The sequence below is a fragment of the Neltuma alba genome, unplaced genomic scaffold, assembly GCF_004799145.2.
Source record: "Neltuma alba isolate B1F8T4 unplaced genomic scaffold, ASM479914v2 tig00013172_pilon, whole genome shotgun sequence".
Classification (NCBI taxonomy): domain Eukaryota; kingdom Viridiplantae; phylum Streptophyta; class Magnoliopsida; order Fabales; family Fabaceae; genus Neltuma; species Neltuma alba.
The window spans coordinates 27085-37337 of record NW_021637483.1 but is presented as its reverse complement, the minus strand read 5'-3'; the positions used below and the strand labels follow the sequence as shown (position 1 = coordinate 37337).

The 10253-nt window shown below is 32.5% G+C and overlaps 1 pseudogene; it reads left to right on the top strand.

Annotated features, from left to right (window-relative positions):
* The first annotated feature begins 989 nt into the window (after window positions 1-989).
* LOC114735030 (cysteine-rich receptor-like protein kinase 26) lies at window positions 990-4126 on the top strand (annotated as a pseudogene).
* Window positions 4127-10253: the final 6127 nt, after the last annotated feature.

The window sequence follows — 10253 nt, the reverse complement described above, 5'->3', positions numbered from 1 at the left end:
TATCTGAATATTTTTTGTAAAGTGCATTCGGGTTAAAAAAAATGAAAAGATAGCTTATAGAATTAAGAGATCAAAATGAAATCTCATGTAAAATAAAACATAAAAGGACACTTTTAGTTTTCAAATATGTAGATTAGTCCTAGTTTTTGTGTGACAATGAATATTTGAAATGATTTTAATTTTGATTGTTGATTTATCTTTCACAAGTCAGAACCTCATTTTATTGATGTTTAAAATATTTTTATGTATTATTGAAACAAATAAACAAAATCTTCTGTTAAACATAGCAACCACATGCAATAAATTATAATAATACTAGCTAGATCCCCATACAATAATGTGTGTCCGCGCTTATTATCGAGATTGCTAACATATTTCATAATATAATTAATATATTTGAAATATAATTAATATATTTTGTCTAAAGTATCAATCTTTTACACATTGCATTTCTAACTAATTATAAAACTTGGTGACTAATTAATCAAAGTCTTCATTCTAACTAATAACTTTTACGGATGATAATTTTAAAATTTTGCAAAAAAATCTAATTTTAACTAATTTTATTAATTTATATAAAGTTGTTATTACATGTTTATAATAAGTATCCGGAATTAATACACACAAATATAACATTTAAAAGGAAAATTAAGGTAAACTCTAGAAAGGTTGGACTTAGTCAATGCTTGATCTCCCCAACCACAGGGTTATGTGGAGACAGAGGCATTTACGATATATTGCCTCACGTCCTTAATGTTACCTCCGGTTTTAATTATAAGACCTTATTTATAATTTGCAAATAAGATTTTATAGTTAGAACTAAAGGCAGTATAAGATTTAATTGATTAATTTAGGGCCCAGAGATAATATCTTATAAATAGAAACAACACAACACAAACCTCGTCACCAAATCTCAAACACTTTCACTACTACTCTTAGTTCTTACCATTGTCACAATGAGGCTCTTCTTTCTCCTTGACCTAACGCTAATGTCTCATCACGGCACTATTGCCCAATCAAACTTCTTAAAATTCAACTGTACTGGGACTACTGATGATAGCAACAGTACCTTTCAGACTAATCTCAAAAACCTTTTGATGTATATCTCCAACACGCAAATCGACTATGGCTTCTACAACTTCTCTTCCGGCAGTAAATCTGCAGGGTTAACGCCATCGCACTCTGCCGAGGAGATGTTAAGGAACCAGATTGTCGCAGTTGTCTCGCAGATTCAAGGGTTGTCCTTCTCCAGGTGTGCCCTAATGTGAAGGAGGCGATCGGCTGGTACGATAACTGCTTCCTGCGATAGTCCAACCGAACCATATTCGGTCTCATGGAAACATCGCCATATTTCTACTGGTCGGACACACATGATGTGTTGGAGAAAGACCAGTTCAAGAGCGTGGTGACAAAGATGATGAATCTTTAAGAGACAAGGCTTCTTCAGGCAACTCTATTCGGAAGTTCGCGGTGGCGAATGCGACAGGTCCGAGCAATCAGACGATATATGGTCTAGTACAGTGCACGCCAGACTTGTCACAGAACGCTTGCAGAGCTTGCTTGAATGTAGCAATCTCGGAAATTCCGAAATGTTGCAATGGAATGAAAGGTGGCGGAGTGGTGCGACCCAGTTGCAGCATTGTATATGAGACTTACCTCTTCTTTGATCTTGCGGCTGCACAACCATTCATATCATTACAGTCGTCGCCGTCTCCTCTTCCGCCAATTGCTCCTCCAACGGCACCCAAGAAAGGTATCAATATTTGCATGCAGTTCTCACACACACACACACACACACGGGGGTAAAAGATGATCAGAGTCAATCTCTAGCAACTTACATATCTCTCTAGAATTTGCTTGAATGTGGCAATCTCTGATTTACATGTTATACTTGTGAGCAGAAAATCTTTTTTTTTTTTCCTGTACAGGAAAGAGAAACACAACAGGAATTGTTGTTGCCATAGTTGTGTCAACTGTTGCGTTCATCGCACTGGTCATCTTCATCGTTATCATTAAAGCCAGGAGGTTAAAGAACACTATCCGAAGTAAGTCAACGTATTATAAATTACGAAAAATTAATCTTTTATCTGTTAAATGGGTTCATAGTTTTAGCTTGACTTAGTTTTTATACATTAAATGGGTTCAAGTGACTCCCTAAAGTTTTGACTCGACTGCAACTCAATTCCTGAGTCACAACCATTGCCCTAAACTTCAAGAAATATTAATTTTATTTTTCTAAAATATGTGGACTAATTTTTTAATAAATTGTTAAATTATAGAGATTGAGTAATAACCTAGTCAAAATTATAAGGACTGTGTTACAACTGAGATTGATTTATAATTGAGTTGAAACATTGATTGATTATACGTATAAATCTCAATTCAATATAAAATATTAAAGTATAGAGAAGTGATATTTAATAAAAACATACAAAACAAGGAGTCTTGGAAAATCATGGCCAACATTATTTTAGTTGAAAAATATTTTCTTATGTCGTTTTAACCTTCTTACGTACATATACTTGCGCTGCCATGCGTAACGTAGCTGGAGAAGATGAAGATGAAATCATGACCGTTGAGTCATTGCAAATGGACTTTGAAACCACCAGAGCGGCAACGAATGATTTTTCTGATGCAAATAAGCTTGGACAGGGTGGATTCGGACCTGTTTGCTTGGTAAGAAATTAAATTATACAGCACTAAATTAAATATTATTCAAACGGAATATTCCAGTGCCTGTATTTTATATTATATCAAAACTCATGTATTTGATTTTTTTTTTTAAATACATAATTTCAAGGCAGGTTATATAATGGACAAGAGATCGCTGTAAAAAGGTTGAGTAGAGATTCTGGGCAAGGTGAAATGGAGTTTAAGAATGAAGTGTTGCTGGTGGCCAAGCTACAGCATCGGAATTTAGTGAGGTTACTTGGTTTTTGTCTCAAAAAAAAAGAAAAGCTCCTTATTTACGAGTTTGTTTCCAACAAAAGCCTTGACTGCTTCATGTTTGGTAAGTCAATATTAGTGTTTGATTCTGTAATGTCATCTATTTCTTCTGATTTCAGATTACCCTATTGCCAAGTTTCTTTGACTTCTTTTAGACAAGTCGAATTCAAAGCACCACTAGATATATAGAAGTCACCTTGTAACGTGTGTATTTATGTATATTCCGTCAAACGGGTGAAATTGAATTGGGAAAAGCGCTACAAAATCATAGAAGGCATTGCCAAAGGCCTTGTATACCTTCATCATGATTCTCGAATAAGAATTGTTCATCGTGATCTCAAAGCAAGCAACGTGCTTTTAGATGAAGAGATGAATGCTAAAATATCAGACTTTGGTATGGCAAGATTATTTGTGGTAGATCAAACTCAAGCCAAGACAAGTACAGTTGTTGGGACCTAGTAAGTTTATTGATTTATTAGATTAGTGTTATAACACTGGAGATATAACTTGACCTTGTTTTTTTCTTTGCCAGCGGAGACATCACTTGACTAATCAAATTTAAATATACTCATTATTCTTATAAAATATCTGACAGTGGATACATGGCACCAGAATACGTGATGAATGGAATGTTTTCAACTAAATCAGACGTCTTCAGTTTTGAAGTATTGGTTTTAGAAATTATAAGTGGCCAGAAAAACTGTCGATTTCAGAATGGAGAAAATGAGGAGCACGTAGTAAGCGCGGTAAGTACATGACCTTTATCCATCTAAATCTAATTTTAGTACTAAAGTCAAAACTAGCCATGAATTTCTCAATAATGTTTAACTGAAAAAAAAAAAAAACTGGATGTGGTAGTAGCTAATTATCGAACAAGTTGTTTCAGGTTTGGAAAAACTGGACAAAAGGGACATTGGCAAATATTGTGGATCCAACGTTGATGGAGGATGCTGGGTCAAGAAGTGAAATAATGAGATGCATCCACATAGGGTTACTGTGTGTTCAAGAAAATGCAGAACACAGGCCAACAATGGCTTCCATTGTTCCAATGCTGAGTACTCATTCCATCACTCTTCCTGTTCCTTCAGAACCTTCATTTTATATCTGGAGAAGTTTACCAGGAATCAAATCAGCCGGATCAGTAAATCAGCTTTCAGTTTCAGAGCAATATCCTCGGTAGCTATAGGAAAAATTACTATGTTGTCCCAAAGAGAAAAAATATAATTATGATATATGTATGTGTGTATATTTTGATTTCCTGTGTAACACTACTGTGAGTAAAACATATATGGAGTGGTTTTATATAATTCATGCATCTCAATATACTCATGATTAGCTTTTGTGAATTATGATATGGTTTGCGTGTGTGTGTGTGTCGGATTATAAATATAACTAACGAACAATAGCGTTTTCTTCTCTCACGAAAAGTTTGTTATTCATATAATTGATAAATACCGAAAGTAACGGGGACCCCTTAATTTGAATTAAGCCAAAATAAAAGGATAAATTAAACTAGATAAAAATAACAAAATGAATAACATTCTAAAATAAGAAGTGAAATGTTTGGGGTGATGATTTCCTTAGCATTTCATAAAAGCTATAATCAGCTTCCCTTTTAATTTATTTTTGTAATGCAATTATAATTAACTCAAGACTCTAATTTTTTTGGGCCGAACTCAAGGCTCTAATTACTTGTTAATACCTTTTCAATCATCTGTAATTAAATAAATTAAAGAGTTTTTATACGAATAAGTTACAACATGTGAATTAGAGTTTTATATATTAAGTAGCGTCTTGTGAAATGTTAAGAGAAAAATTGCATCGACGAACCTTTCACTACTTATAATTGAGTTTAGAACTTGATTTCTATCCCCCGGCATAAATAGCTTAGCATTTAATAAAGTTTTATCAGTATTCAAGAAATTAATATCATCATTTTTTTTTTGTTAAAAGTTTTGGAGTTAAAGGACTAAAAATATTTTTTTTAAGGTTACAGAACAAAACTGAAATCTTACATATTAAAAGACCAAATATATACTCTAGCCAATAATAATGTTGACATCATGGAAAGAAAAGTCAAGAAGACGGTAATCTGGACGTCATCAGTTATCTTCAGACGTAGATGAGACTGTCTTTCCTCTCCTTTCATGTCAATTTCCAAACAAAACTGACAACTAATTAAATATAAATGGAGAAATCTTGTGCGTCTTAAAAAAGATAATCAGAAATATAATTATCAAAAGTTATTTTAACAATTGAATGACGAATTGTGGGATAAAAAATAAAGACAAGATTCAAACTATTCTCTTATATTTGAAAATTTTAATAGGACAAGACTTACAATAAGTTTTTTTTTCTTTGGTCCATTATGTGCAGTTTTTCGATCAAATTAAACCGTGTCTACTATTTTTAAAATATTATCATTAAACTATTTTTTTACCAGCATTTTCATTAAATTATTAAACCCATATGAAAAAATATATACGATACATATTCATGTGATTGAAAAACTTGATATAACAAATATAACGTAAAAAATTTGATGTAAGTATTTTCTTTTCTTATAATGATGTAAATATATATGTATATTTTCTTTTATCATCTCACAATGATTCTTCCAATGTGAAAATACATGTTGATGAGATGAGACAGCTCCCTTCGACGTAGGACGGAAGGCATAATGGTTTTTCCATCTAAGAAAATGTACATCACAAATCAAAACGGAAATATTGTACCTCCACGTACCCGTAATTGGTCCACCAAACATAATTTCTTCCCATGAAATTAGTGTAGTCCTTTTACCTTATTAATGTTGGAAAAATGCATGATTTGTGGAGACCAGGGGAATGAATTAATATAAGCAAGGTAGCGTAATTTTGCAGATGATAAAGAAAGCAATGAGGCAATTAGTCAACGAAATTGTTGTGATTATTATCATTTTTTCTTGAACTGCTTGGTATTTACTATTTAGTATGATAGAATGAGTTGTTACTAAATTTTTTATATTGGCAGTAATACTCAAACTTAACTTTTTTACTCTATCCCGTCATTATGACAAACTTCAAATTACGTACAACAAAAATTTGTTAAAATTAGTTAAAAATAATAAATAAGTGAGAAATAAACTTTTGTTTTCAAATATAGCCTTATAATAAATGAGAAAAATGATGAGAGAGAATATATAGAGATAATGAGAGAAAGTATGACAAATGAGAGATAATAGATAATTAAATGTAAAACTAAGAAAATACATTACATGTTAAGACAAACCCAATTTGAAACTTATAAATTAGAATAAATATTTTTTTAAATTTAAAGCTTATAAATAGGACTATACGGGGTATAAAATATTAGTTCATTATAACTACATTTATTTTCAGGCCAAAAAAAAACTACATTCATTTATTTTCATGGCGTAGTTAATGAGGTTTTATTATTGTGAAAATTACACTCAGGTCCTATAGAAGACATTTAATTTAGAAAAAGTTCCTAGAAATCCCAAAATGATTCCTAAGTCCCTAGGGACCTGTGTGTAATAGATTATAATTGTGAAATTATCTATTTCCCCCTATTAATTTGAATCCAATGCAATTCATTTATAATCTCAATAGTGGTTATTGAGAACTCGAGGAGAAGTGGTTAACAACCTCGGCAATGCCCCTGGCATTCCACAGAGTGAGTTGTGAGGGACATTGCCGAGGTTGTCAACAAGTTCTTCTTAAGTTGTCAACAGCCACTATTGAGGTTGTAAATAAATTGCTCCAATAAAATTAATGGGGATAAGTAAGTAATTTCATAATTACAATTTATTACACACAAGTCCCTAGGGACTTAGGAATTATTTTGGGATTTTCAGGGACTTTTTCTCAATTAATTATCTTCTGTAGGACCTGATTGTAATTTTCCCTTTATTATTGTTATTATTATTTCTGTTTTGATGAAACATGTTTGAAGTAATTAACTTATAAATAAAATATAAAAAGCTAAACTTGAAATGATTGAATTAAGGTCGCTATAAGTAATTTAATTAATTTGTCGAACTCCCCAGCCTTTCCCTCATTTTTTTTTGCACCCATTGAAGTGTTGAAAATGTAATCCTTTTAGAGATTGTGTGTGATTTGAACTGATGGAGTATATAAGCGGAAGAGCCAAGACATGAAAAAGAATTCTAGTGGCACCCTTTCTATATCAAGCCAAAGAGACAGGGTCTCTGTACGGCGAAAACAAGACCACATGCAACCTTTGCAATAAGTCAAAGCTCAGTGAAAGGTGACAAGTCCATCCAATTAGGTAATTTGGACTTAGTCATCCCATTGATTAATAATTGGTGACTTCTTTTCTATGAGATTTTCGTTTCCCCTATATGCAAAGGTTGGCCAAGAAGCACTATCTTTGTACGTCTCTTTCAATAGTGAAGAAGACTTTAAAAGTGCGTAAACATCATATTGTGCCGTATTTCTCAGTGAGGCATCTATTTTTTCCTACCCTTTTATTCTTATAGACTAATGTGGAAGTGACGAATTATTTAATTACCCGAAAGGAATCTAAACTCAAAATGACTAGTAAAAGTCGCATTAATTAAGTTTGGAACTTTATCATTATCCCCAACCACACTTTAGTTTACTTCTGACCAACAAGTCATCATTTTGCTAAATGACAATTCTCAAACATCATGATATGAGGGACGGATACGGATCGGCTAGAAACAAGTTAGGGAATTAGACGAACGATCAAAGGTAAGACCTTAAGAGAACCTGTCTCTTACAACCCTAGCCATGGAGACACCACAAGGATGATCAGTCCTTGATACAGTCGAGTATTCCCACGAGAATACGAGGCGGCAAGCAAAGCTCACTCAAGAGAAATAAAATTCTCTAAAATTCATTCATTCAAATCTGATCCCCAATTACAAAAAACGTAGCCTTATATAGGCAACCAAAGAACAATCTAGAATAAAAAAGCCCTAGGTCATAAATGCCATAAATGTGCCTTAATGATGATTGACTATCTTGGTTGGCACCAATTAAGGCTAAAGGAAATAGGAAATTACCTTTTCTTGAAGAAAAAGACTTCTACCTAAAAATAGGAAACTAACCTAAAATATTCTTATGCAATCTTTGACCAAAAGGCCTTATTTAATGCAAATAAAAATGGAAACCTAAAAAAAACGAAATTAAACCATAACTAATACATAAAGATGCCTTCTTGATGCTTCTTGAATATTCTTGGATGTCACTTATGCTCCTCCTCCAAGGCACATGCTTGTCACATGGTATTTTGAGTGAATTCTTCAATCTGGACTGCACATGGGCCTTGTACATCATCTTGTTTGGCTTCTAACAATGTAATCACCATGTTTGGACCCTTGATGGGCTGATTGAGGGATGCTTCTTCCAAATAAATGGGCTCTAACTCTTTAAGATCTTTTATCAAACAATTCAGTGCCTCTTTCATAGATTTGGTCTTTGCTCTTGTCATTGGGCCTACAATGCCTTGTAATGGGTCTTTTAGAATATTGGACTTCCATCTTTTAGCTTGGGCTCCACGCTCCGTGTTTTGGTCTTCCTTTGATGCTTGATCATGCCATGCTCCTCTATCACATTATATCCCACTGCCCTTTCTTTTGAATGGAAAGGAAAATATCATTCAAAGAAACGAAGCAAGGACAGTCAACAGTACTAGATTAAAGGCCAAAAAAAAAAGAGAATAGTAAGCAATACACACGAGACATGGCAAAACAAATCATAAGCAAAATTAAGTTTACATATCAATTGAAATAATAAGATTAATGGTTTTCAGAGTATGATTAACTATCCCTTCAGTAGGTACATAGAAATCTTCATCATATTAAAACCTAACCCAAGTTGCCCAGTCTGACTAGTGAGTCTGATCAAATTTTGGACAGATCGATCATGCATGTTAGATTTTATATCTTTTATTAAGCTTGAAATGACATTTGTTGGATCATGCATTGTTTATACACGAATATTCTATACACTTGTGGATTAATGTTTTTGCTATAAATATTGTCTTAATTATGATTGGTCTGATCCTCAGTAAATCATCGTAATTCAAATTACTATCTTTAATCAGTTTATTAATCGACTTGGTTTTCAGTACTTTGACCTTGAAAATCACCACGGCTAAGCCTAGTTCCTTTCTTTTACTTTCTTTTTCTTTGGCTCACCATAATTTCTTATCATGGCACCAAAACCAATAAGACTTCCCAAAAATCTTCTGTCGCTATGGCTCCCTATGGGACAGAGTCCGCATGAGGTGCTCATCGAATTCATGCACGATCACCTCATGCTCAGTGCCCAAATGGCTTCTTTTTATGTAGGAAAGAGGTAACTTTAAATGATTTTCCCCCCATCCCGCGTGATGCCTCCATTTCCCCATCTCTCCTTTTTTCTTAGGCCATTATTAGCCATACTTTTTCTTAGGCTGTAATTATTTTTATAATTAACACAAGTATATATTACCCTTCCGATCCTTAATATAGGACCTAATTATTGAGTTGATTTTGATCCTAAATATAAGAGCTATTTTTCATATTTATCAATTTTTTCTAAATTATCCTTATGGATATTTCATCAACCATAATCAAATAAGTGAGGAAAGAAGTATATTAAGGAAGATGATTATGGTGTTTTGAAAAAAAATGTCATGTTTTTTATAATTAACTAACTTACTTAACTTCCTTAATTTAATCAAATTAGTTAAATAGGTCTTATATTAAGGACCGGAGGAGTATATGTGTTTAAAAATCATATTTAAACTAAAATTAGGCCTCGTACAATGTTTCACGCAAAAATTCTAACTACCTAGTTTGATTGTCCATAGTTTTTACAGGGATTAAAATGCACCCAACATCTTGAAGTATCTTTTAAGCACTGAAAAATGTTTTAGGGTGTTGAATAAATCACCGATTAATTTAGTATACTAAATACTCCTTAGAAAATACTTGTTTAAGTAGTAAAAAATGTTTTGGGGTGATGGATGAATCACAAATTAATTTAATATACTAAATACTACTGAGAAAATACTTAAGATTTTTGGGTGTGTTTTTCTATACTTAAAAGATACTCAAGATGTTGGATGTATTTTAACTCCTAAAAAATTATGGATAATCAAACCATTTTGTTGGAATTTTTTTGTGAAATATTATAGGAGGCCTAATTTTCGTGTAAATATGATTTTAAAATACATGTAATATATATTTGTGTTAATAATAAAAATAATTGTAATATTTGATTTTTTTTAATTTTTAAAGATGTTAGAAGAAAAACTGGGCGACACTTTAAAAA